Genomic DNA, 25,334 nt, shown 5'->3' with positions numbered 1-25,334 from the left:
TGCACCTCCAGGGCTGCTGTTTCTGGGGCTTCTGAAGAGCTTTCTCCTGGCTCCTCTACATGTGTAGGTGTAGATGCAGATGGAGGTGACTAAGAGGAGAGAGAAAAAAAAACCTAATGCACTATTCACTGAACAGCACTCAAGTCTGAAGTGGCTCAGCCTGCATTCACCTGCAGAACTAGGTGGAGGGGGCTGGAGAGGTGGCCGCTCTGAAAGGTTTGCTGCCAGCTCCCAGGTGGGTCACCTTCAGCCCTCCATTGGTGGATGTGATCGTTCCCCTCTTTTTGGTATTGGTGAGGCCTCATTCATCTGGAGTACTGTGTCCAATTTTGGGCCCCACACTACAAGAAGGATGTGGAAAAATTGGAAAGAGTCCAGCAGAGGACAACGAAAATGATTAGGGGGCTGGAGGGGACTGGGATTGTTTAGTCTGCAGAAGAGAAGAATGAGGCGGGATTTGATAGCTGTTTTGAACTACCTGAAAGGGGGTTCCAAAGAGGATGAATCTAGACTGTTCTCAGTGGTAGCAGATGACAGAACAAGGAGTAATGGTCTCAAGTTGCAGTGTGGGAGGTTTAGGTTGGATATTAGGAAAAACTTTTTCACTGGGAGGGTGGTGAAACACTGGAATGTGTTACCTAGGGAGGTGGTGGAATCTCCTTCCTCAGAGGTTTTTAAGGTCAGGCTTGACAAAGCCCTGGCTGGAATGATTTAGTGGGGGATTGGTCCTGCTTTGAGCAGGGGGTTGGACTAGATGACCTCCTGAGGTCCCTTCCAACCCTGATATTCCATGATTCTACGTTCCTCTGATCGAACCTCGTTTCATTACAACTCTATCTCAACAAGTTGGTGGAAGAAACTTTGGTACCAGATCCAGCTGATTCTTTACCCCCAAATGTTCATATTGCTGCTGCACCGCCATCACCACATTAACCCAAGAGAGCAAGAACCATTTGTGTGCCTGAACTTAAATGAAAAAAGAAATGGAGTACTTGTGGCACCTTAGAGACTAACCAATTTATTTGAGCATGAGCTTTCGTGAGCTACAGCTCACTTCATCAGATGCATACTGTGGAAACTGCAGCAGACTTTATATATACACAGAGAATATGAAACAATACCTCCTCCCACCCCACTGTCCTGCTGGTAATAGCTTATCTAAAGTAATCGTCAGGTTAGGCCATTTCCAGCACAAATCCAGGTTTTCTCACCCTCCACCCCCCCACACAAATTCACTCTCCTGCTGGTGATAGCCCATCCAAAGGGACAACTCTTTACACAATGTGCATGATAATGAAGTTAGGCCATTTCCTGCACAAATCCAGGTTCTCTCACTCCCTCACCCCCCTCCAAAATGGTTTAGCTAGTAAATTGCTATTCCACGGCAGAATAAGCCCTTGCAATTTAAGAGTCTGCTATAGTCCACCTGTGACTCTTAGGTTATATAGTGTTTATTGTTAGCCAGGTAAAATGATAATGTGTGTGTGTTTGGAAAGTTTTTTAAAGTAGGGTGGAGGAATGCAATGTCCTGCCACTTTAAATGTTTCAGCACTTGCCCTTCTCCACTGCAAAGCCTCACTTTATTGTTAGTTTCAGTTTTCAGTAAAGCTACTGCAGCACACATTTGTGTGTCCATTGGCTCCCTTTGTGTCTATCTCCTTCTCTGCTTGCTCCAGAAATATAACTCCCATGATCCGTGGTTTCTTGCTGGTTCTTAACCCTACCTGACTCTCACCTCCCCACCCCCATGGTTCCCAAATGCTGAGTCAGGAATCTGTTTCTGTTAGGCAGGATTCAGGACAGTGGAAGCCAGGGAGTTGATAACCCTCCTTCAAGATAGAAGATGGAAAATGCTCTAAGTGGCTCTCTAGCTGGGCAAAATGATGGATTTGGCTGGGGTTCACGTGGGTGTTTGGGTTCAAGGGCAGAAATGCCAGAGTGTTATAAAACAAACAAACAACAAAAGTTTGGTATGTGTCCCTGTGAATTGAAACCACTGAATTCCACACAGCTTTAGTTAGAAATGCAGGGGGTGATCTCACATTGTAGGGCTGTACTTGTTACAAAATGCCAAGCACCTTCATCCAAAGAGTCAGCTTTCTGTAAGTTGTTCCTGTACACTGAGCAATCCAGGACCCATACTCAAAGGTTCTTGTTTGGCTGTGAGCATGTGTCTGTAATTGAGTCAAGTAAGAGTGTCTTATGGTGTCTGCACAGTACAGAACACTCAGAAAAACACAGGTGATCATTCCAAGAGTACAGAAGGAAATCAGATCAAATGTCAAAATAATGAAGGCCATTGTGAGTTGGGAAGGAGAAATCACGTCACAACAACCAAATCTGTCCCATATATTAAATGGGAAAACCTTAGAGATGTCAAGGTATTAATGACCAGCATTTCTGCTCCTTTCACGCTAGATACTATCTTTATAAGGCAATCTGATCTTACTCTGGGAATATGGGGAGACAGTTTTAGAATTCAGGCAAGAAAGTGTGCAAACTAGAGAGGGCAGGACCCTCAAAGCAAGAGAAGGGAACAGTGCCAATCTGTGAATAAGAATGCAGGGAAAGTTATCCTGTGATATATGATCCCATGAAGCAAACTCCCCTCGCTATCACAAAGACAGAGATAGACCCTGATTAATAAGGTGTAAGCCATGCATTACACATAAGAGCTTCTCTTCTCCAGATGGTAATAAGCTTTGCTTGCATAAAGGGGAGCTTTTAGTTGGGTGGAATATTTTGCAGTGCTTCTGAGCAGCACCCTGAGGCTTTCAATAACTATAGCTCCTAATCAGAGGGGAAGGACCTGTGGAATGTGTAAATTGCATTTCACTTTGCTAGAATACATTTGGCTCAGAGTTACAGTGCTGAATAAAACTGACTGAAAGGGGTTTTAATCTAAGTTTCAGTACACAGACAATCTCAGTCCATACCACAGCATTTTATAGATTTCTTCATACTTCAAATACATATGGAAAGCTCGTGTGTCAATTTGGAAAGGTAAGAGGAATTGAGTGTGAGGCATCTCCGGTTTCTTTATTTTATCTCCTATATTGCCATTTTTGCAATGGCTTCAAAGTCCACTAACATTTTGCAAACACTCAAAGGGGTTGTGTGTGTCATATTTTCTTATTATCATTCAGTCCTAGAATACCAAGATGAAGAAAAGCCCAACTAATGCCTTGCTTTATCTTACAGTTCCGATTCCCTGCTCATCCAACAAATAATCCTCCATTAAGTAGGACTATGGTGGGGTTGTCAGTCTATGTGGCTCTGTCTATTTGCATATTTGTTTTGACATCATGTTGTTGTCACCATGTGACATTATTGTTGAAAAGGGAGAATGTTTTGTGGGGCAAGAAAATGTTTTGGGAGAGCAATGAGCATCTCGTGAGCATCCTGAGAGAATCTAGGAGATCGTGGGAAGAGCAGGATGGATTGATCCCATTGGTCATTACTAACTCTTTCCTCATATCCTGCTTCCCCTTTCAGCCAGAGACTTGTACACTGATTTGTCTGAGTGTATCACTTGTCTCAGCTGCATGAATACCAGAAAACCATTTTATCAGTTTCCAGCTACTTGGGCTCACTGAGGTGGGATTTCCAAAGGAGTTTATACGACTTAGGTGCTCTGCTCCCATTGTAACTTAATGGGATTTGGGCATCTAATTCCCATAGGCCCTTTGGAAAATCTCAGCCAGAATCCAAGCTGTGTTCATTCTTGCAGCAGCAACCAATGCCCAGAAGACCCTCAGACCATCTTGGTAGCTGGAGTCTTGGCTAGTAGGAGCTGCTTATGCAGAGAAATTTCATAGTGAAGTTGCTGGTTGGTGTAATGATGATTTTTATCTGAAAAGGATTGTTGGGTACTCAGCACTTCTCCCAATCAGCTCACTCATTTAAAAGCCTAGCCATGGGCTTGAGACAGACATTAGGCTCCTCATTTTAAAAGTCATGGTGAAAGCATAAGAGTAGAAGCAGTGAACAGTGCAAGGGTAGGCTCCTAGGGGTGGGAATCAATCAATCCCTGAAGGCTAATTTGGATTCTAGACACAAAAGCAAATGCCACTTCTAACCCAGCAATAGGGCCTCTTCCCTACCTATCCTTTCAGCTCCCATGCACCCACTCATTTTGCCTTAAAGGTCTTTGTGGGACCAGCGTCCTGACCCTCACTTCCTGGGACAAGGTGTTTCATCTTCAGGGGGCCACCAAGAGCCACTTGCCTTTCAAAATCCTGAAGAGGCTTGTCAGAAAAGAAATACAGGAAGCAACCTGAAAATCCCCAGTGCACAGAGGACAGTAGGAGCTGGGAAACCGTTCCATTCCTTCTGCCAGCACTGCTAACTAGGAAACCCTGGGAGCTCTTAGCAGCCATCCCCTACCTGAAATACCTCATAATCCCTAGGCAATGGCTGCCAGGGACCCCTTCGTTCTTGTGGTGAGGATTATAAGGTGTATATGACCCTAAGCAGTGGAAGCAGGCAGTGAGGGAGGAAAAGATCAGCCTGCATCCTACTTCCTTAGGTTTTGGGGGCAGTGGCCTTTTCCTGGTAGTTAACCCCCAAAACTCTGTTTTGGGCTAGTGCTCAGACAGCACCCATAGAGAAGTGAAAATGGAGGAGGTCCTCCAGAAGACCTCTGAAGTATGCTGGGGCTTGCCAGTCCAAGCATAGGGTAGGTGGAGAGTATAACCATGTAGTAATTACTCTAAAACTGCTACCATTGTGGTTGTCTACCAGCAGTTTGCAATGCTTGTGGTTTTTACACAACCATAAACAAAGGCTTGTGCCGTCTTGTGCCTTAAGGCCGCTGTTAGTCGACTTACTTATGTTAATTTAGGGCAGGTCCACACTTTACCGCGCCACTGTAGCACTTCCGTGACGAGGCTACTCCACCGACAGGAGAGCTGCTTCCGTCAGCGTAGTTAACCCCCCTCCATGGGAGCCGGTCGCTAGGTTGACAGGAGAGGCCCTGCCGTCGACAGTGCTGTCTACACCAAGGGTCAGATAAGGCAGCCTGAAAGGTTGAGAACCACTGATCTGTATATCCTGGGGCTTAGAGCACTCATCTGGTGGGAGGAGACCTGGATTCAAGTTCCTGCTCCAGAGTGGGGATTCAAACCTGGGGGCTGATTCGTCTGAATTTCTCTTTTTTTTTTATATCACAACAATTCACTGATAGACGAATCCAAGAAATGCACTGGCCAGCCTGAATCTGCTTTTGGGGGGTAAGGAGGCTAGAAGAGATTAAATCAACTCTAAAATGGAGCCCTGATTCTGAAGGGGCCCTCTAGGAAATACTCTGCTAGAATAAATAATAATTTTCATGTTAATCAAGGATATAATATATTCTCCAAAGTATTTTATGTTGTATCTGTTAAGTTGCAAGTCACTGCACAGCTTCTAGTATGACACTATGTCTTGCCATCCTTCCAGTTCTAATAGGATATTCAGAGCATTTTCCCATCTAGAAGTTGCAGTCTCAGTTTTAGCACTGTTTAAGCTATGTAAACCTCTGCAAATCTCTCTGGTAATGCATTCCTTTGTTATCTATTAAATAAAACTCTCACCAAGTTAATTGCTTCCTCTGGTTAGCATTTCACTTTTATTATCTCTTTGTAACAGGAAACTTCTCATTTGAAAAAGCAAATAAAATAGAAAAACCCTGAGATCTGGATTATTTTTAATATTATCTATAGCAATACATACTTGGTGTCAATAATTGGGTAAAAAGGACCTAATTGTTTATAGTTAATATGGACTCCCAACTTAATATCTCTTCTAGTGATAGAAATGGGAGTATTTCCAATTAAAAAATTCAGTGGGCATTGGGTCTAGCCTTTAGGTCCAGGTTTTTCCATGGAAAAGTGTGTTTTAAAGTAAACAAATGTTTACAAAGTGTCTGTTTCCCATGGAAAATGATTTTTGTTTGTTTTTGTTGAAGAGGGCAAAACCAAAGTATTTCATCCAAAGAATGAAATATTTAAATTAAGAACGGCAGCCATGGTACCTCAGGGAAGTTGCAGGTCAGTTGCCTCATGACTCCATTCCTCTGTGTTGGCTGGGATCCCTCAATGTATCACAGCTCCCATAATGCTCTCTTGCCAGGGATTTCAGGATGCCCCCCCTCTATTCTTTACAATAAGAGAGACCATGGTGCATCATGGGAAATGTATTTATTGGTTTACCAGCACAGAACCCAGTGAAGTGAATAGCTGGGGGCTCAGTGACAGTGAATGCAAACGAAGTACGTTCAGACTAACAAGAGAAATGATCGCAGTTGGTAGTGACATGCTCCTATCTTGCAAGAGGAGTGATGTATTCAAGTTTGGTTTTTGCCAATGCCCTCTTTGGCTTCACAATTCTTTGTGATGAAAAAGTGTCAACAACAAAAGTGATGGGGTGTCAGATTTCTGTGGAGAAGAGTTAACTTTGGGACTTCAATGGGTGACCTCCCTGAAAATGAGGGACATTAGAGAGGCATGAAACAAACCAATTAACATTGCTGATCCTGTCCCCTTCTTCTGGGAGTCCAATCAATTGTGTGTGTGACCAGAGAGCTCAGTTCTCCACATCATCTCCTTTTACACATAATCTTCATGATTCTGTCCTTCCCAGTTCTGGTTGCAATAGTGGTATTGTCAAACTCCAGTCCATTCAACTATTGTCACTTCTCATTTTCCTTAAAAGAAACCCTTCCCACTTTACTGTTTGTGAGCATGGGGGAGAAGGCTGGCACTTGCTCAGAAACTTTTTATTGCCATTTTATTCACACTGCAAAACCTCTCACTGTTTCCAATATTGCCAATCCAAGAATTCAAAATTCATGCAAAAGGCCCCCCAAAATGTCACAAGTTTGGTTTAAAAAAATGATTTTTAAATTAATCCCTATAGGGTTCTCTTTACTTACTTCTGGGTTGAGCTTTTCGGGTTTACTCAAATGTTTTCTTTGCAGCCATGAAGGTTAGAAACCGTCTTTTAAAAAGTGAAAGCTGAGATTCTTGCAAATTCACATGAATCCAGCACCTAGGGCTTTGAGGAAAAAGCACCAAATATCACTAGATTAGCGAACAAAGATTTGGCAAGAGTGCCTCAGCTTATGTCTTCACTACCCACCGGATCGGCGGGAAGCGGTCGATCCAGCGGGGTTCGATTTATCACGTTTAGTCTAGACGTGATAAATCGACCCCCGAGAGCTCTCCCATCAACTCCTGTACTCCAGCGCCGTGAGAGGCGCTAGCAGAGTCGATGCGGGAGCAGCAGCAGTCGACTCACCGCGGTGAAGACACCAGAGTAAGTCAATCTAAGTACGTAGTTATTCACATAGCTGAAGTTGTGTAACTTAGATCGATTCCTCCCCCCCCGCCCCATAGTGTAGGCCAAGGCTCAGTGTTTATGTGGCTCCCAGTAGGGGTGGGGATACAATTCTGATCCACCCTCATTTCCTTTAAGTCTTCCTGATAAAAATAGGAGGGGGTGTTGGTTTTTGCACTTGCTTTGTGCTGGCTATTTACTTCATGAGGCACCTAAGTAGCTTACAGTCAGGGCTTCCAGGTACCAATGAGCTTCCCATCTTGAGTCACCTGACTCAACCCCTAAGTCCCTTTGTATAAATTTAGGCCAAGTAGACACCATTACCCAAAGAGCTCTGTCTTTTACTAGTGGGATCTCTGTCTTCACAGCCTAATAACTGGAACTTTTACATCTCAAAACTCCCTTATCTCTAAGGGGAAGTTTTCAGAAATGCTTAAGGGGTTTAGGGTCATAAATCCCATTGGATTTCAGGGGAGCTTGTGCTCTAATATCTTACATGCTTTTAAAAATCTCCCCTTAAAGAGGGAAGCAGTCACATTAAATAGCCCGTAAAAGGGTATACAGGCCCTTCAAGGCTTATTCAAGGGACCCTCACAGGGCTAGCCCCATGTCATTCCATGTCTGAGTGCAAGAATTCCTGTCTGGCAGGGAGTGAGGCAGTCACTGAGTGGGACAGAGGATCTCGGGGAAGCAATCTGGGATTTGTAATGAAGCCCATTCTGTTGGCCTTAGCTTTAGAGACTGCAGTCAAAATTCCATGATCAGGATGTGCTGAACTCCCCTATCTTCTCACCAGTGAGGAGACAAGCCGATCATCTGGTAGTCCTGAGAGGGCCTCTCTCCGAAGCCCTGGAGAGCAGAGCAGGCTGGGATAGGTGGCCCATCAAGCAACCACTTTGTAATCGTGGATTTCAAGTCACAATCTGGTCTCTGCTGCTGACGCAGCATAACTGCATGCTGCTCCTTAGCCTTGGCAGATTGTAAGATAAAGAAGAGATGTTCAAAGACACTTAACTGCCATTTGCGCTTAAGAGCTATTGAGATTCAAGGGGAGCTGGGCACTTAATTGCCAATGGTGCATCTGAAAAATCTCCCCCTAAACCTAGACCCTACTGAATGAAGCCTCCCCACATCCCAGTGGAGTTTACTCTGCCCATCTTACAGTGATTGATGTGAAGAGCTAGTCTCTATAGGGAGATTTACCTGCAGATCTATACTGATATCATAGCACTGTAGTTATACCAGTGTAAGTCTTACTCCTGAATGAGTGCCTTTTTCTGGTAGAGCGAATGTCCCTTTAGAAGCTGTGCAAGCTATATCAAAAAAGGGAGCTCATTCCAGAAGAGGGGTGTTCACACAGGGAGTTATGCTGGTAGCACTATAATTAGAATGATCCAGTTCTGTTGCTAAGTTTCCCCATGAAGACAAGTCCAAGGTGATTTGTGCAACATCACACAGAAAATCCATCCCAGAGCTGAGATTGGAATCCACGTCACTGGACTCCGACTAAAAAGAAGAAAAAAAATCCCTATCAAAGAGAGATTGAGAATCTGTAAAACCCACAATCCAACAGAAAAACAAAAACAACCCCTTATGGACGCAGGACTTTCAGGTTAATAGGGCACTGGAGATTGTGATTTATGACAGTTTAAAAAAAAAAAGGAACAGGATTTCCTTTCATTCTTTTCTAAAATGGTTAATATTTTGAATTTACACCATCCTCGCTTTTTCACATCAGCTTTTGCTGCGGAAACAGCTGAATTATGTAGAAAGTGCCATGCTAAAGAAGAACAGCTGCAGTAGACAAGATGAGAAACTCTGCTGTAGCCTGAAATACATATTGGTAATGAAAAGATAAATGATTATGAATGATCCTAGCGATAACTATTTTGCTTTGCTTCACAATAAAAGTTCCACGGTGAAAGTATTTAGCTGGGTAATAGAAAATGTATGTCAAGTCTCAAGGATATTGAATTCTTATAGCTTAAACAAATATGTATTCGTTGGGAACTAAGGTCATTCAGGGGAAAACCTTGATGGTAAAGAAACTTAATTTAATAGCTTTTTCTCCATTCAAGCCATGCACTCACATGTACTGTCATTAATCTAACTGGTGGCAATTCAGCTAATCCTATTTTAGACATACACATCTATTTTCCTCTACCTCCATTTCCAGAAGATGTTTTAACACCATATTTCAGAAAAACCATCCCAATGTGAAGTTATACTGATCATTGTCATGAGAGCAAGGACAAAGGATTTTTGAAACAGAGTCCACGGTACGATTTTTAGACTATATCTGGGACACTTCTTTAGGCATTAGTACCACTTAAACCTATTTCGACCTCAGCTGTACATACCAGCCTCCTATCTCCCATTCATTTGTGTTCGTTCATACCCCACTGAAACAGAAGCTGCTCCCAATTTCACGTCAAAAGTAGAGTTGCTGGAAGTTTTTTCATTGAAACTCCCCTCCCATTCCCACCAAAACGAAAAAAAAATCATTTTAACCAAAATGTTTGTCATGGCTGAAACAGTCTAGGTTTGTCAAAACATCGGAAAACTGAAATTTAGTGGGTTTTTTTTAACTACAATTAGTGTTTTTTGTAGGGCTGTCAAGCGATTAAAAAAATTAATCATGCTGTTAATAGAATACCATGTATTTAAATATTTTTGAATGTTTTCCACATTTTCAAATATATTGATTTCATTTTCAGCACAGAATACAAAGTGCACAAGGCTCACTTTATATTTATTTTTTATTATAAATATTTACACTGTAAAAGTAAAAGGTTGAATTTTCTTTTTTGCTAGTTTGAGTTCTATGGTTTCTGCATCGGAGTGTTGCTCTGTTAAGACTACTGAAAGCATGCACCACACCATGTCCCTCTCAGATTTTGGAAGGTACTTTGGATTCTTAAGCCTTGGGTCCAGTGCTGTAGCTATATTTAAAAACCGCACATTGGTACCTTCATTGCATTTTGAATCTGCATTGAAAGTGTTCTTAAAATGAACAACATGCTCGGTTATCATCTGAGATGGCTATAATATGAAATATATGGCAGAATGCAGGCAAAACACAGAGCAGGAGACATGGAATTCTCACCAAAGGAGTTAATTAAGTTTGTGACTGAACGCATTATTTTTTTAAAAGAGCATTATCAGCATGGAGGCCTGTCCTCTGGAATGGTGGCCAAAGCATTAAAGGGCATATGAATGTTTAGTATATCTGGCACGTAAACACCTTGCAATGCCAACTACAAAAGTGCCATGTGAACGCCTGTTCTTACTTTCAGGTGACATTGTAAATAAGAAGCGGGCAGCATTATCTCCCATAAATGTAAACAAACTTTTTGCGATTGGCTGAACAAGTAGTAAGACTGAGTGGACTTGTAGACTCTAAAGTTTTACATTGTTTTATTTTTGAGTGCAGTTCTGTAACAAAAAAAATCTACATTTGTAAGTTGCACTTTCATGATAAAGAGATTGCACTACAGAACTTGCATGAGGTGAATTGAAAAATACTATTTCTTTTGTTTCTCATTTTTACGGTGCAAATATTTGTAATAAAATATATAAAGTGAGCACTGTACACTTTGTATTCTGTGTTGTAACTGAAATCAATATATTTGAAAATGTAGAAAAACATCTAAAATATTATATACATTTCAATTGGTATTCTATTGTTTAACAGTGAGATTAAAACCACGATTAATCATGATTATTTTTTTAATCACAATTAATTTTGAGTTAATTGTGTGAGATAACTGTGATTAATCGACAGCCCTAGTTTAGGTAACATTCATTAATATTTTACTAAAGAAAATCCAGTCTGGAGTTTTAGGGTTGTTTGTTCTGTTTTTGTCATCAATAAACTGGACATAGTCATGGGAAGTTTTCGAAACCTTTTTCCCTATATTTCCCAAGAAAACCAATTAGCGTTTCACTGGCTCTAATCACAAGCCTGTGGCTTTAGAGCAATAAAAGGTACACCACAGGTTACAATGCACAGTGCAGGAACATAGGCAGCAATCGCTGGCTAGGGCCCTTACAGTGAATTTTTTGGATGAATTGTTTTATTTATTGAAAAATGCAGTTTTGGTTAACCTGAAACTACTCCCCAGTTCGATATACTATGAGTTTCATGTGGGCACACATTTAAGGGACAGAGTGAGTATAGGCACGTATAAACTTTACCCAGCACTTGCCTGAGATTTGGAGTGCCCAGGTTTGAGTCCCCACCTGAGAAGCCTTATCCAACCAGCTTGAGTTATAGTTTCATTTCCTAAAGTCAGAACTCAGAGTAGGGCTCTGGGTGGGGATTCAAGCCATAGAGTTTTATTTCTTTTAGAAAAGGACAGCTGGACAGATTGAACCCAAGCTACTGCAGAACTGCCCCCCGGGCAGAGGGTTAATATAAGGCATGCCATCTCCTGGGAGCTGAGAATCTGTAGCATTGTTTATAAATTACCCAGTTCAATAAAGCTGTTGCTATGGGCTGCGCAGGGCTTCCTGAGTCCAGCTCATCTGGTGCCCACCTCCTCTTGCACCCTTTGGGCAGAATGACGGCTGGAACTTGCTAGGCAATGCAGGTGCACGCCTCCCTCAAACAGCAGTTTTCTGGCTCTAGATTTATGACCACACAGCTGAGTTGAACAGGCAACAACTGAAGTTCTATCGGTTATGAATAAGAATGATAGAGATACACGTATTGTGACTATCTTGATTTGCTTCCTTGGTGACTGCACTGAAAAGGTCCTATCATGCTCGGGCTGCCAAGGTGACATAAGATGTTCCTGATATCATATGAGGAAGTGGAGTTTCCTCTCCCTGCACCACTGTGCATGAATGTGGCTCAGTGACAAAGCCAGTGACGGTAGCCAAGTGGTATTACCTAGGTAGGTATAAAGATGCAGTAGCACGTGACCAGGTAATCGCTTGGACTGGGATGTCTGCAGCAACTAGGCTCTGGGGTGAAACAAGGGACCGAAGTTTAAGATTATTTATGGATTTTAGCCACTAAATTAACCTCCTTCAGAGGCTGCATCTTTTTAATGACAGTCTAAGGTAACACAGCAGATACAATCACATGCATATATGGTCAATTAAAATAAGCCATTAGATCTAGACACATTCTAATCACATAATTAGCGGATCCCCTAATCCAACTAAGCTTACACAACCAACTCACATAATTAAGAGATTTTTATCACTCAAACAGAACATTATCACAGGATAGTGGTCTTTTCTCACCAGATAAATACCAAGACCCAACCAAAACAGCCAATGTTATAGATCCAGAAGTGATCTAGAACTATATCTAAAAGTCTACACGTATACACAGACAGAGGTTTGTTTTCAAAGTGGGCGATATTAAACCTATGATAGTGTCTCAAATTTTTGATGTCAGTGGGCCAAATGCCTCCTCTGGTAGACCCAAATAAGTCAGTGAGGTGACACAAGATAGTTTGTATTTGCTTGCAGCAAGTTGTTGGTTGGCTACTATAAGCATATGCTACCACTGTGACTCACCGTCTACTGCTTTACTCTCAGCCACATTTCCAGCGCTCATACTCATAGCAAGTAGCACCTCACTCTGCTAGAAGCTTCAAAAGCTGCTCCACATTTCGCTGACTGCAGCCAGAAGCTGTGTTACCACAACCCGGTGTGCCCTACTCCTCCCTCCCAGCTGCCCAGGCATGCCTCATCTCACTGCAAACCTGCACCCACAGAGTCCTCTGCTCTGATCAGACCCATCCCAAGTCAGGGCAATAGTGGGATTCTCCAGTGTCCCTTGGATCAGTACTGCCAACCCCAAATGTTCAAAAAATCCCAAATCGGGCCTCAAAATGCCATGAGATTTTTTTCCCCTACTACATTTTGGACTTTTTTAAAGTTTTATTTATTTATTTTGGGGTGTTGTGAGCCTATAGTGTATGCTTGGAGCATGTTTGCAGGCATTTCTCTAACCCATGAGTGCCAGCAGGTTATTCCCTGGTGGGTCAGGACAATGCTGGCAACATAGAAATAGGCAGGTGGTGAAAGAGGAAGCCACACATGTAAAATTAACACTGATACAGCTACAAGCGTTTTCCACCCATTTTACTTCTGGGCCCAAACCCTAACTGTTCTCTGTGCTCCGTGTATCTCACGTGTGATTAAGGGCTTTGTTCCTTTCAGGAACCCAATGTTCACATTTTTAAAGGGAGGCAGAGCCCAGCCTGTGCCCAAATTCTCCCTGGCTCAGTACCTTCTTTTCCGAGGGTCTGTATTGTTCTCCAGTGCTCTGTTCTACCCTGCTGAGGGGCTCCACTTCATCCCTCCTAGCACGCTGGAGGAGACAGCAACACAAGCCCTGCAGAGTAAGCGGGGCGTGATTTATAGAGGCCGCAGACTCCTCCCACTCCCAGCGGCTACTGCTAGGATTAGTGGTTAATTAGAGACAGAAGGACCACACCGGAGTTCTAATTTCCACTCCCGATAGCTGCTGTTCCTCAGGCTTAGTCAACACCTACAATTTAGACTGGCGTGTGTAGGTCAGTCAGGGGAGTTATCAAACCACACCCCTGGCTGGCATGGCTATCCGACAAACAGACAGATACAGTGACAACATTCAGAGAGCTAGTGTTTCGACAGCAAAAGAAAAACTCCTTTTCTCCTCATAGGCGTGGAGCAATGAAAAGATCATTTTTAGAAGAAAGTACATTTCTCTTGTTGTGAATGGGTTAAGTATAGCAGGGACCAAAATAGATGGCAGCAATCCCAAGTCAATGCAAGTGGATGCAAATGGTTACCTCAGACAGCACCAGGGTTCCACAAGGAGGGACGGCAGAGAACTTGCCCAAACATTTTTTCATTGCAATAAATAAGTAAGCTTTTCCTCTTCTCTCTTTGTTAAAAGTAGTCATATAATTTTTATTCTAGTAAGTTATGGAGACTTATTTACATCCCCCCGAAACTGAATCAAAGTGGGCTGTCACCTGGTGATAATACAATTTAAAGCTCCAGGGCTCTGTTCAACACAAAGGGAAATAAATGGGCCACTGATAAATATGAACTGCTCAGAAAGATCCACAAAAGCCATGAATCCTCAGAGGGAAAAAGGAGGCCAGGCAAATATCATTTTTCAGCATTTCAAAGTCACTCATGAGTTTTAATCTTGCTGAGCACAAAAAAAGGGAGTATGGCCTGGCAAGGGAGCTGGGGTGACAGAGTGGCATTCCGGGTCACTGCTTGAGTCCTGTCTATTCCCTTCATACCTGGTTACACAGTGGGAAGGGCTTTTAGTGAGGACAGCATGTGGGAATCACAGCAAGGAGTGGAAAGAGACAAAGGGCAATGTTTTCTAAAGCACCTAAGGGTATGTCTACACTGCAGTTTGACACCCGCAGCTGGCCCCTGCCAGCTGACTTGGGCTAAGGGTCTGTTTCATTGCTGTGTAGATGCTCAGGCTTGGGCTGCAGTCCAGGCTCTGAGACCTTCTCACCTTGCAGGGTTTTAGAGCCAGGGCTCCAGCCTGAGCCTGAACATCTACACTGCAATTAAACAGCCCCTTAGCCTGAATCAGCTGGTAGGGCCAGCCATGGGTTTCTAACTGCAGTGTAGACATGCCCTAAATAAGTTAGGTGGCTTGGCCCAGATCCTCAAAGATATTTACGTGCCTGACACCCACAGGAGTTAGATACCTAAAGAGCTTTGAGGATCTGGGCTTTGAAGTGCCATTGGTCACTAAAGTGCTTTTGATAATTTTATCCAAAAGCCAAAAAAAAAAAGACAAAGAACAGCTAATAAAAGCTGTTATTTCCGGGACTTTGGTTCAAGTTTAATGTGGAGCATTCAAAACTGAAAGGCTTTAGGCCCCAATCCTGCAAAGTACAATGGGTAGGCAGATTCCTGCACCTACACGGAGTCTTACTGACATCGTGCTGGCACAGGTGTCTGCCCACAGGGAGTAACATGTAGGATCAGGGCCTTATTCTGCTGTCTTTGAGAAGTAGGGACAGCTGGGCATGGGAGGCTGAGGGGGCCATAAAGATCCGAGGAAACCATAGTCATAATTATCATAGAGGTCTTACAAGCTTGGGGGGAACCAGCCATGAAATGTAAACTGAACCCCCATATTACAGTTTAGTTCACATCCCTTTCCTTGGGGCCGGCTTTAACAATAGGAAGATGCAGAAACAAAAGCAAAACAACTCAGAGTAGATGGTAACAACCACCAGCCACCATGGTGGGGATCATCCAAACTACTTATTGGGGGCCTTCATGGCTGGATCCTTTGGCAGTAGCTTTCCCTAACTTACCAGAGATGAGGAGAGAGCTAGGAGCCCTCCTTGTTAGAGTCCAAATCCCACACGCTAGGAAAGAGCTGACTTGGAAAGTTTAGTCTAGGCTGAATCCCACTGGTGCGGTGGTGAATTGGAGCCTGTGTTTTGCTGTGGCTTGCTATGCAGAGAGGAATATGGAGCAGAGCGAATTGCACAGGTTCCATGCTGAGTTACAAGAGTTGGAACATGGTAAGTGAAGAGAATCAAGTCACAGTAAGATTTCCTTTCTTTAACTGTGCACTGACTGACAGATGTTGTCAAGAAGAGCTCACAGATCTAAGTAGCTGACAGGTCTTTCCCAGCAGTTTCCCCAGCTGTCAGTAGATGGTAGAAGTCTCTCCAGGAGGAGAGATCTGTTACTATAAAACTGTTCTGACCCTGACTCTCCATAAGGGCCGAGCTGTCCCCAGATCTAGCAGAAAGCGGCTGCCACAAGGAGCCCATTCTGTCTCTGGCATCCTCAGCTGCTTGGTCTAGGTGGAGCTGGAGCAGCACGAAAGCAGCAGGATCAGGTTTAGTGGAGCTCCACGCCTGGGAGGCAGGAGACTCCATGCCTCTACGCCTGTCTTCAGACTGACTATCAAATCAGTCCTGCCCTTGTCTTCTTTGGCTGTTTATTGCAGGACTGCTGCTGTCTCCTCCATCTCTTTTTAAGGGATTTTTCCCCTGAAGAACTTTGTTAGTGGTTTTGGGTGGGATGTTCAAAAGCAGTCAATGTGGCCAAAATCTGCTCCAATTAAAGTCAATGGGAATTGTTCCTAGGTTCATAGATATTAAGGCTAGATGGGATCTAATCTGACATCCTGAGTAACACAAGCCTGTAATGTTACCCAGTAATTCTTGCATCAAGCCCATAACTTCTGGCTGAGATGGAGCAGATCTCTGAGAAATCATCCAGTCTTGGTTTGAAGACTTCAAATGATAGAGAATTTGCCAAACTGAGGAAGAGAAGCCAGCCATCATGGGCTGAGTGAGGGCCATTCCCCTGTCTCCTGACATAGATCCCTCTACTTCTTGCCTTCAAAGCTAGCGCTCCGCTCCTTGAACCACTTTCCCATTCTCATTCCTCTTTCTACTGATCTCAACAGGAGCAGAATTCAAGCAATGCTGCACGCTTTCGATAATGAAGAATATGGGCCTGCCTTGCCCAGCATTGCTTTTTAATAAAGCCATGTGCTGAAATATTATTGCTGATGAAGTGGGTTTTAGCCCACAAAAGTTTATGCCCAAATAAATATGTTAGTCTCTAAGGTGCCACAAGTACTCCTCGTTCTTATTTCATGTTCAGATTGTTTTGCAGCTTGCTCTACCTGGCAATGGATAGCTGTATTTTTCCCGAATGCTTATGCAGTGATCTTCACTTTTTCTTTCCAATTGACTCTATCTTTGTATCTGACCGAGTTCTTTATTCTCATGTGCTTCTTTTAGCCCCCAATAGGATGAGAATCCCTTTAGCAATTGACTTGTGATTCCTTCTCAAGAGTTGTACAAAAATCTGTTAGCCTGGGCAGACCGGCACTAATTCTGCTATCAGAGTTCTGATACGGATCTTATCTGCCTAGCTTAATCAGTGAGTAAAGGGACTGTAAACTTCAGATTTCAATGAGTGGAGAACTATTTCTATAGTATTTGTTTTTCTTATCTTTCCCTTATCTAACAGAGCATCTGCCATTTCAAGGATTATTTGATTATGATGATTTTGCTGCAACTCAACATGTGGCAAACCTTGAAAAAGAAGCTGAAGTTTCATCTGAGAAAGTTGAAGCAGTGTGTGAAATACAGACACTCTCTCAGCCCCATTCTACATTTCAATAAAACCAGGCTAAGAGGTTTGGTGCAAACCACGTATCAAGCTGCTGAAATCTGTTGACTGCAGGGCAGGCTTTTTGCAGACTCTTCCCTATAGATTTGTCATACTTTGGCATACCATGTGCTTCAGAGATAGCGCACGAGCCCCACTGCCAAAGAGTCTCTTATAATAATATAACCAATTTGGTTCATCCCAAAGTATCACAGACGGGTTCGTGACTGACAACAGTCTATGCATGCACTGAAAAGACCATCAAATGGGTTACAATCTCTCAAAGAGGTATATATCTGTGCATCCAGCAGTGCATGGATAATGGGGTTTAGCAGCCAAATGTCCAGGTGAATGGAGGAAACTAGAAGACAGGGGGCGGGGGGGAATAGCATTTGATTGTTTGTGGGGTTTCTTTACAAAATTACATTGCACAGAGGCCACTGAAAGCCATCAGGTGGGCACTACTTTCAGGCACTTTTAAGTGTTATTGCTGTTGTCAGTAGGCACTCAGTAGAAGACTGGCTGGGACCAGAAGATATCAGGGTTGGTCAAGATGAAAGGCTTTGATCCAAGAATCTGTTCCATTAAACTCTGTTCCATTTGGAACCTGGACTTTTCCCTGCATTCTGCTCTGCAAGCACATCTGTCTCATTTAAAATCGCCCATTCAGCTTAACCCTCTCCATTTCTCGTAACATTATAGTTGGAGCTGTCACTGTCAACTTTTTTGTGTAACCTAACAGTGATGCCTGTTTGTACAATTGGTCTGGAATAGCTAGTACAAACTACATCTCTAACTAAAGAGGGGCAGGCAACGCCATACTTGGAGAGTGTCCATATTCTGTAGTAACTATTTATATTCTTATTCGTATTATGAGAGCACCTGGAGGTCCTCAGTGATATCAGGCCCCCCTTTAAGCCAGGGGCTGTATGACCACCTAGTGAGAGAAGGTCCCTGCCCCAAAGATCTTACAACCTTAAGACAGAAGACAAAGGATGGAGGGAAAAACCGCTATAGAGGCAAAATGACATGCCCCAGGTCACTGAGCAGATCTGTGGCAGAGTTGGGAAGAGAAGCCCATGTCCTATGTAACAAGCCATCCGTCCCTTCTAATTTTACCTGAATCTTTGCAGTGAGAAGAGACACTACAGCTGTAGATTTAGATTAGAGATGAGCCCTTACATGTGATGTTCAGACAGCCCAGAGTTTGGGGGGTTACAGAGGTGAGATTTTGGTTCAGGGTCTGTGCAGCACCTTTCATGTATAAGATCAGAAGCAAGAGGAAAAGCAATAGCAATAGTTAGGACTAAATGCAAACCTTTCAGTTCACAGGTAATTTGAATAACCCTGTTTGTATTCCTTTTTTCTCACCTTCCTTCACACACTCCACTTGTCACTGTGAAAGCTGGAACCAGTCAATTGGATTTGCCCATATTTGTGTTTCCTCCATTTTTATTAGTAGCCACACATCATTTCTAATTTCATCACAGGACAATGGTTTGGTCACAAAGGTAAGACTATGTTCATTACAAAATGGCATGCTAATGGAGTGTGCTACAGAAATACATTCAAATGCTGAGAACTTAAATACTGAAATACTGGCTCCAGGCCAAAAATAAATAAGAGAGCCCTTGCTAGGCCTGCATGAGAAGTGACCCGAGGAGGAGAGGAGAGAGAGGAGACGGTTGGATGCAGAAGCTGCAGGATGCACATTGTTTTTTAGTGGGTATCTGAGGGATGCTAATTAACGTATAATGCAGGGGAGGAGAGAGAAGGTGACACAGACAATTCAAGATTTGCAGACATCTGCCAAACAAAAGGTCCTGGAGGGTGGACTGCCAGAAGAGGAGGATGATCCATGGAAGAATGTGACCACAAGGGCAAGGCAGAAGAAGAGATCAGTTAGTGGTGGTGAAATCAAGTTGTGGAACAGGCTTTCTGCACTGAGGAGCAAGGAGGAGAAACAGGCAGAAGATGCGGTGGCAAAGAAGGAAAGCCAGTCCCACCAGAAGAGAGACAGAGCTGTCAGGTATAGACAGAGGCCAGAGCCTATAGGGAAACAAAAGGGATGATGTACAGGGGAATGAGAGAAAGAACATAAACCAGATTCACAGCAATACCAGGAAGAGACAGGTTTATGTGATTGGGGGCTCCATACTCAGAAGAATTGACAAGACTGTCACTAGACCTGATCCAGGGTGTGCCAGGAGCAAGGTTGCAAGATGTGGACATGAGGCTGAAGACCCTTGTGATGGGTGTGGGGAAAAATCCTGTGTTCTGCTGCATGTTGGGAAGAATTACATTACATCCCCATGGAATGGATCAAGGATGACTATGCTTGGCTGGGTAAGATGCTTAAAGTGGAAGCTCAGGTGATTTTCAGCAGCATACTTTCAGTCCCTGGAGAAAGAGGGTGAAGGCATGACAAGATAATGAAGGTAAGCATCGGGCTCATGGATTGGTGCTATGAGGAAGGTTTTTGGATGATGAACCATTGGAAGACATTTACGGAAAGAAGACTCTTCTTGACTGATGGACTCCACTTGAGTACCTAGGGCAGGGGTCTCAAACTCAAATGACCACGAGGGCCACAGGAGGACTAGTGCATTGGCCCAAGGGACGCATCACTGACACCCCTCCCTTGCTGCCCCGGCCCCACCCCCACTCCACCCCTCCCTTGAGGCCCTGCCCTTGCCCTGCCTCTTCCCATCCCTTCCCTGCCCCCATTCCAACCCCTTCCCCAAAGTCCCCACCCCAACTCTGCCCCTGCCCTGCCCCCAGGGGGGCAAGAGGGGTGCAGAGTGTGGCAGGGGCTCAGGGCAGGGAGTTGAGGTGTGGAATGGGGTCGGGGTGCAGGGTGCGGCAGGGGGCTCAGGGCAGGGAGTTGGAGTGTGGGGTGCAGGAGGCATGAGGGGTGCGGCAGGGGATCAGGGTGCATGGAGTGGTAGGAAGCTCAGGGCAGGGGGTTGGGGTGCAGGAGGGGTGCGGGGTGTAGCAGGGGGCTCAGGGCAGGAAGTTGGGTGCAGGAGGGGTGCGGCATGTGGCAGGGGGCTCAGAACAGGGGGATCAGGGTGCAGAAGGGGTGGGATGCAGCAGGAGGCTCATGGCAGGGGGTTGGGGTGCAGGGTGCAGCATGGGACTCAAGGCAGGGGGTTGCGGTGGAGGAGGTGTGTGGGATGTGGCAGGGGCCTCAGGGCAGGGAGTTAGGGTGTGGGGCGCAGGAGGGGTGCAGGGTGCAGCAGGGGGCTCAAGGCAGGGAGTTGGGGTGTGGCAGGGTGTCACGGTGCAGGGTGCGGCAGGGGGCTCAGGGCAGGGAATTAGGGTGTGGCAGGGGGTTGGGGTGCAGGGTGCAGCAGGGGGCTCAGGGCAGGGGATTGGGGTGAAGGAGAGGTGCAGGGTGCAGCAGGGGGCTCAGGGCAGGGTGCGGCAGGGGGTTCAAGTGTGGCAGGGGGTCAGGGTGCAGGGTGCAGCAGGGGGCTTAGGGCATGGGGTTGGGTGCAGGAGGGGTGCGGTCTCCGGCCCAGCATCGCTTACCTTGGCACTTGGGAACTTGGTGGTCCGCAGGAAATAGCCCCGTGGGCCGCGTGTTTGAGACCCCTGACCTAGGGTATTAATCTTCTAGGATCAAGGTTGACACGACTGATAAGAAGGGCTTTAAACTGGGAAATGAGGGAAGAAGTTTGGGAGAAACGTGAAATCTCCACACCTCGCTTCAATGCACAGGAGCAGGAAAATCAGCTAGATGAAGATACAGTGAGAGATAATGCAACACCACAAGGTAGAAACCTGAATGAGGTATGGCCCCAAAACTAAACAAACACTTTGCCTTCTTTTTCAATTATGATGATAATATGGAACATGGCCATGAAGGCCATGGCTGAGATGGAAATTACCACACCTGAGGAGGAAGAAAAATGTAAAGAGCTTAATGTGCTCAGTCAGGGGCCTGGATAATTTCCATCCCAGAATACTGAAAGAAAACTGGCACGTGATGAGATTGCTACTCTCCTAGAAAGGATTTTAAATAAATCTATTTAGGGGTAATACCATCTGACTGGAGAATAGGTAATGTTGTGCCTATGATTATGAAAGGGAAAAAAGTGATCCAGGCAATGACAGACATGAGTAGTTTGCAAGGTTTTAGAATAAATTGTGAAGGAACAAATAATTAAATTCAGAGAGGCAAATGGTAAAGGGGCTGTAATGCAACATGGGTTTACCAAAGGTAGATCATGCCAGACTAACCTGATCTCCTTCTCTGAGAAAATAATGGATTTTTTTAGGTAAGGGAAGTAATTGGACTTCAGTAAAGCCTTTGACATGGTACCACATGGGAGATTATTAGTTAAATTAGAGAAGATGGGGATCAGTACAAGCATTGCAAGACGGATAAGCAATTAGCTAAAGGGGAGAAGGCAACCAGTTGTGCTGAAAGATGAACCATCGGCCTGAAGGGAGGTTACTAGTGGAGTTCCTCAAGATGGAGATCCTCAAGATCAGTCTTGAGTCCAATCTTATTCAATATTTTTATTAAGGACCTTGGAACCAAACGTGGGAGTGCGCTAATGAAATTTGCTGATGATGCAAAGTTGAGAGGCATTGTCAATACAGAGGAGGACCAGAATATGGTACAGGAAGATCTGGATGACCTTGCAGACTGGAGTGACTGAAATGGGATGAAATTCAATAGTACAAAGTGCAAGGTCATGCACTTAGGGTCTAATAAGAATTTCTGCTACATGTTGGGGGGCTCATTAGTGTAGGGAATGGGGCATGGGCAGTCATGCCTAATGGTTAGACTCGGAAACCTTGAACTGAAGCTGGGGTCAGAGTCAGATGCCAAGCCGGAGGTCAGGGCCGGAGTCAGTTTCAGACAAGGGCATAGGAACAGGGACCTGGAGTGAAGCAGGGAAGCAGGAACTTGGAACAGACAGGCATCTGGGACAGGAACCAGGAACAGCCTGGGAGGTAGGACACAGGAGTCAGGCAAATAGGCAGGTTCTGTAAGAATTCCTCTAGTTGTGAGACAACTCCCTGAGCCTCCTTCTGGTTTAAGTAAAGCTAGACATTTCCCTCAGTCTGGAGTTTTGTGGGCAGGCCTCTTTGTGAGCTAGAGCTTCTCTGGACCCATTATCCAGCTTTCAGGTGAGCAGTGGATTGAGCAATACCTGGAGACCAGGGTCCAAGGCCTGTGATCCCTCCCAATCAGTTGGCAGTGATGGAGGAGGAGAGAGACCTGGGTGCGTGGGTCAGTCACAGGATGACTATGAGCCACCAATGCAACATGCTGTGAAAAAGGTTGACGTGACTCTAGGAAGTACTAAGGGATGCATGTCCAGTAGAGAGGGAAGTATTAATGTCATTATAGAAGGTTCTGGTAAAAAACTCATTTTGTGTACAATTCCGGTCAGATTAATTTAAACTGGAACCAATTCAGAGAAGAGCTACTGGGGAGAACAGGGGAATGGAGGGCTTATTTTATGAGAGGAGACTGGAAGAGGTTGGCTTGTTCAATCTTGCAAAGAAGAAGGCTGAGAGGGGATCTGATTGCTTTCTATCAATACTTCTGGGGGGGTAAATACCAGGGAGGGTGAAGAGCTAGTTGAGCAAAAGGATAAGGTTGGCACAGGAACAAATGGGGATAAACTGGCCAAGAACAAACGGAGGCTGGAAACTAGAAGAAAGTTTCTCACCATCAGAAGGGTGAGGTTCTGGAACAGCTTCCCAGTGGGAGATGTGGGAGAAACCAATGTAGTTAGTTTTAAGAGAGGGCTAGACAAATGTATGGGGGCAGGGCTCAGCAGCCCTGGGCTCACTTCCAGTTTATATCTTAGGTTCCCAAAGTTTATGCTTTGTGGTTTCAGCTGGCCACCAGCAAAGGAAAGGAAGGGATTCCTCACACTCTATTCTGGAAGGGTTTTATCTGCTCCCCCTGCAGCATCAGGGATGGCCACAGCTGGAGATGGGAGATTGGATGGGGAGGGCCAGGAGTCTGCAGTGGCACTGGGCATTCTGTCTCTCAGGGGCTTGGCTGGCTGGTTCTTCTTCACATGCTGAGGGGCTGACGGATCACCATATGTGGAGCTGGGAAGAATTTTTTCCCCAGATCAGACGAGCAGTGACCTTGGGAAGTGTTCACCTTCCCCTGCAACATGTGGAGGCGGTTCACTTGCCAGGATTATCTGGGTAATAATATCACTTAATCAGTTCCCAGTCTGTGCACTCACTTCCTCCTGTTCTCTGCCTGTGACGCATCGTAGTCTAGTCTCCTGCAGGCTGTAGTACTTTGGTCTCATGCCGGTGTGAGATTTAGTGTGCAGGTGCTGGGTAATGTTGGGGGCCTGTGATAAACAGGAGGCCAGAATATTGGGCCCTTCTGACTTTAAACACCATGACTCTCTTTCTAAGGTTGTAGTAAAGTAGGTAAAAAAGGGTTTGAAGGGAAAATGCCACCTGGTACATGTAATTAAGCAGGTATACTGGCTAGAACTCCATGAATGAGATCAGCCAGTCAGCGATACATGTACAAAAGCAGCTTCAAATGTTGCAAACACTCCTTTTGGGGAGCCCCAAACCTCAGATTTACACGCAGACACAGCATTTGCATGACAGTCAGATTGTTAAAACATTTAACTCTCCAATGTTCAGGTGCCCCAAACAAACTTGCATTTACAAAATTCCATGTATGAAACTGCAGTTGGAAATTTATATGCTGGGCTATGTCCACTTGAAAATGGGACTATTTCCAAATGCACAGGCAGAGTTTACCTGTCACTGTCAGGAATATGGGAATGACCAGTGACAGGACCCATAGGATCTGGGAAAACAGGGGAGCCACATCATCAACTGGCCATGGCAGGCATTTTTAAACATGAAGAATGAAAAATGAGAATTTCCTGGAGACAAGCAACCAAAAGGCATGTTACTAACACCATACTCATGTTACACAATGGCCATGTGTGTCTTTGTCCTCCGCTACTGGTTGAACTTTTTGATTGCTGAATAGATTATGCTGACACCTGGATGAGGTGCTGACTAGCTTTTTGTCCCTGAGCAACTGGTTTGGGTGGCTTTTCTATCCTTGGAACAGGTCACAGCAATGTTCTACAGTAGAATCTTGTAACTTTACATACAATTTTGATACACATATTTGACCAGGGCAATAATGTTCAGCAGCTTATGAGTTTTCAAATGATTCCTCACAAGACATGAGGTGTTTTGTACAAAATTTATCTTAGTTTGCAAAAAAGGATGAAGCTAGGGTACAAACTGTCACAGAGGCTCTTCAGGCTAATGGATCTGGTCTATTAGTAGTGAGAGTAGAAATGCATGATTTAAATGCAGAGGTTCCCAAGTCAAACTTCACAGGCACTTGCCTTGAGTGTTGTTATAAGCGGTAGCCTGTATGGATTCTGGGTCTTACACTAAAAATGATTTGTAAGGCAATACCATTTCATTGTCCCAATGAGAAGGGGGCATTCCCATTTTGCTCCAAAGAAAGTCTACACATGATTTACAAGGTCTGATTTAATCCTTTCATAGAATCATAGAATATCAGGGTTGGAAAAGACCTCAGGAGGTCATCTAGTTCAGCCCCCTGCTCAAAGCAGGACCAATCCCCAACTAAATAATCCCAGCAAGGGCTTTGTCAAGCCTGACCTTAAAAATACCTAAGGAAGGAGATTCCACCACCTCCCTAGGTAACCCATTCCAGTGTTTCACCACCCTCCTAGTGAAAAAGTTTTTCCTAATATCCAACTTAAACCTCCCCCACTGCAACTTGAGACCATTACTCCTTGTTCTGTCATCAGTTACCACTGAGAACAATCTAGATCCATCCTCTTTGGAACCCCCTTTCAGGTAGTTGAAAGCAGCTATCAAATCCCCCC

This window comes from Eretmochelys imbricata, chromosome 4, assembly GCF_965152235.1.
Source record: "Eretmochelys imbricata isolate rEreImb1 chromosome 4, rEreImb1.hap1, whole genome shotgun sequence".
Lineage (NCBI taxonomy): Eukaryota > Metazoa > Chordata > Testudines > Cheloniidae > Eretmochelys > Eretmochelys imbricata.
This window is presented reverse-complemented; position numbering follows the sequence as displayed.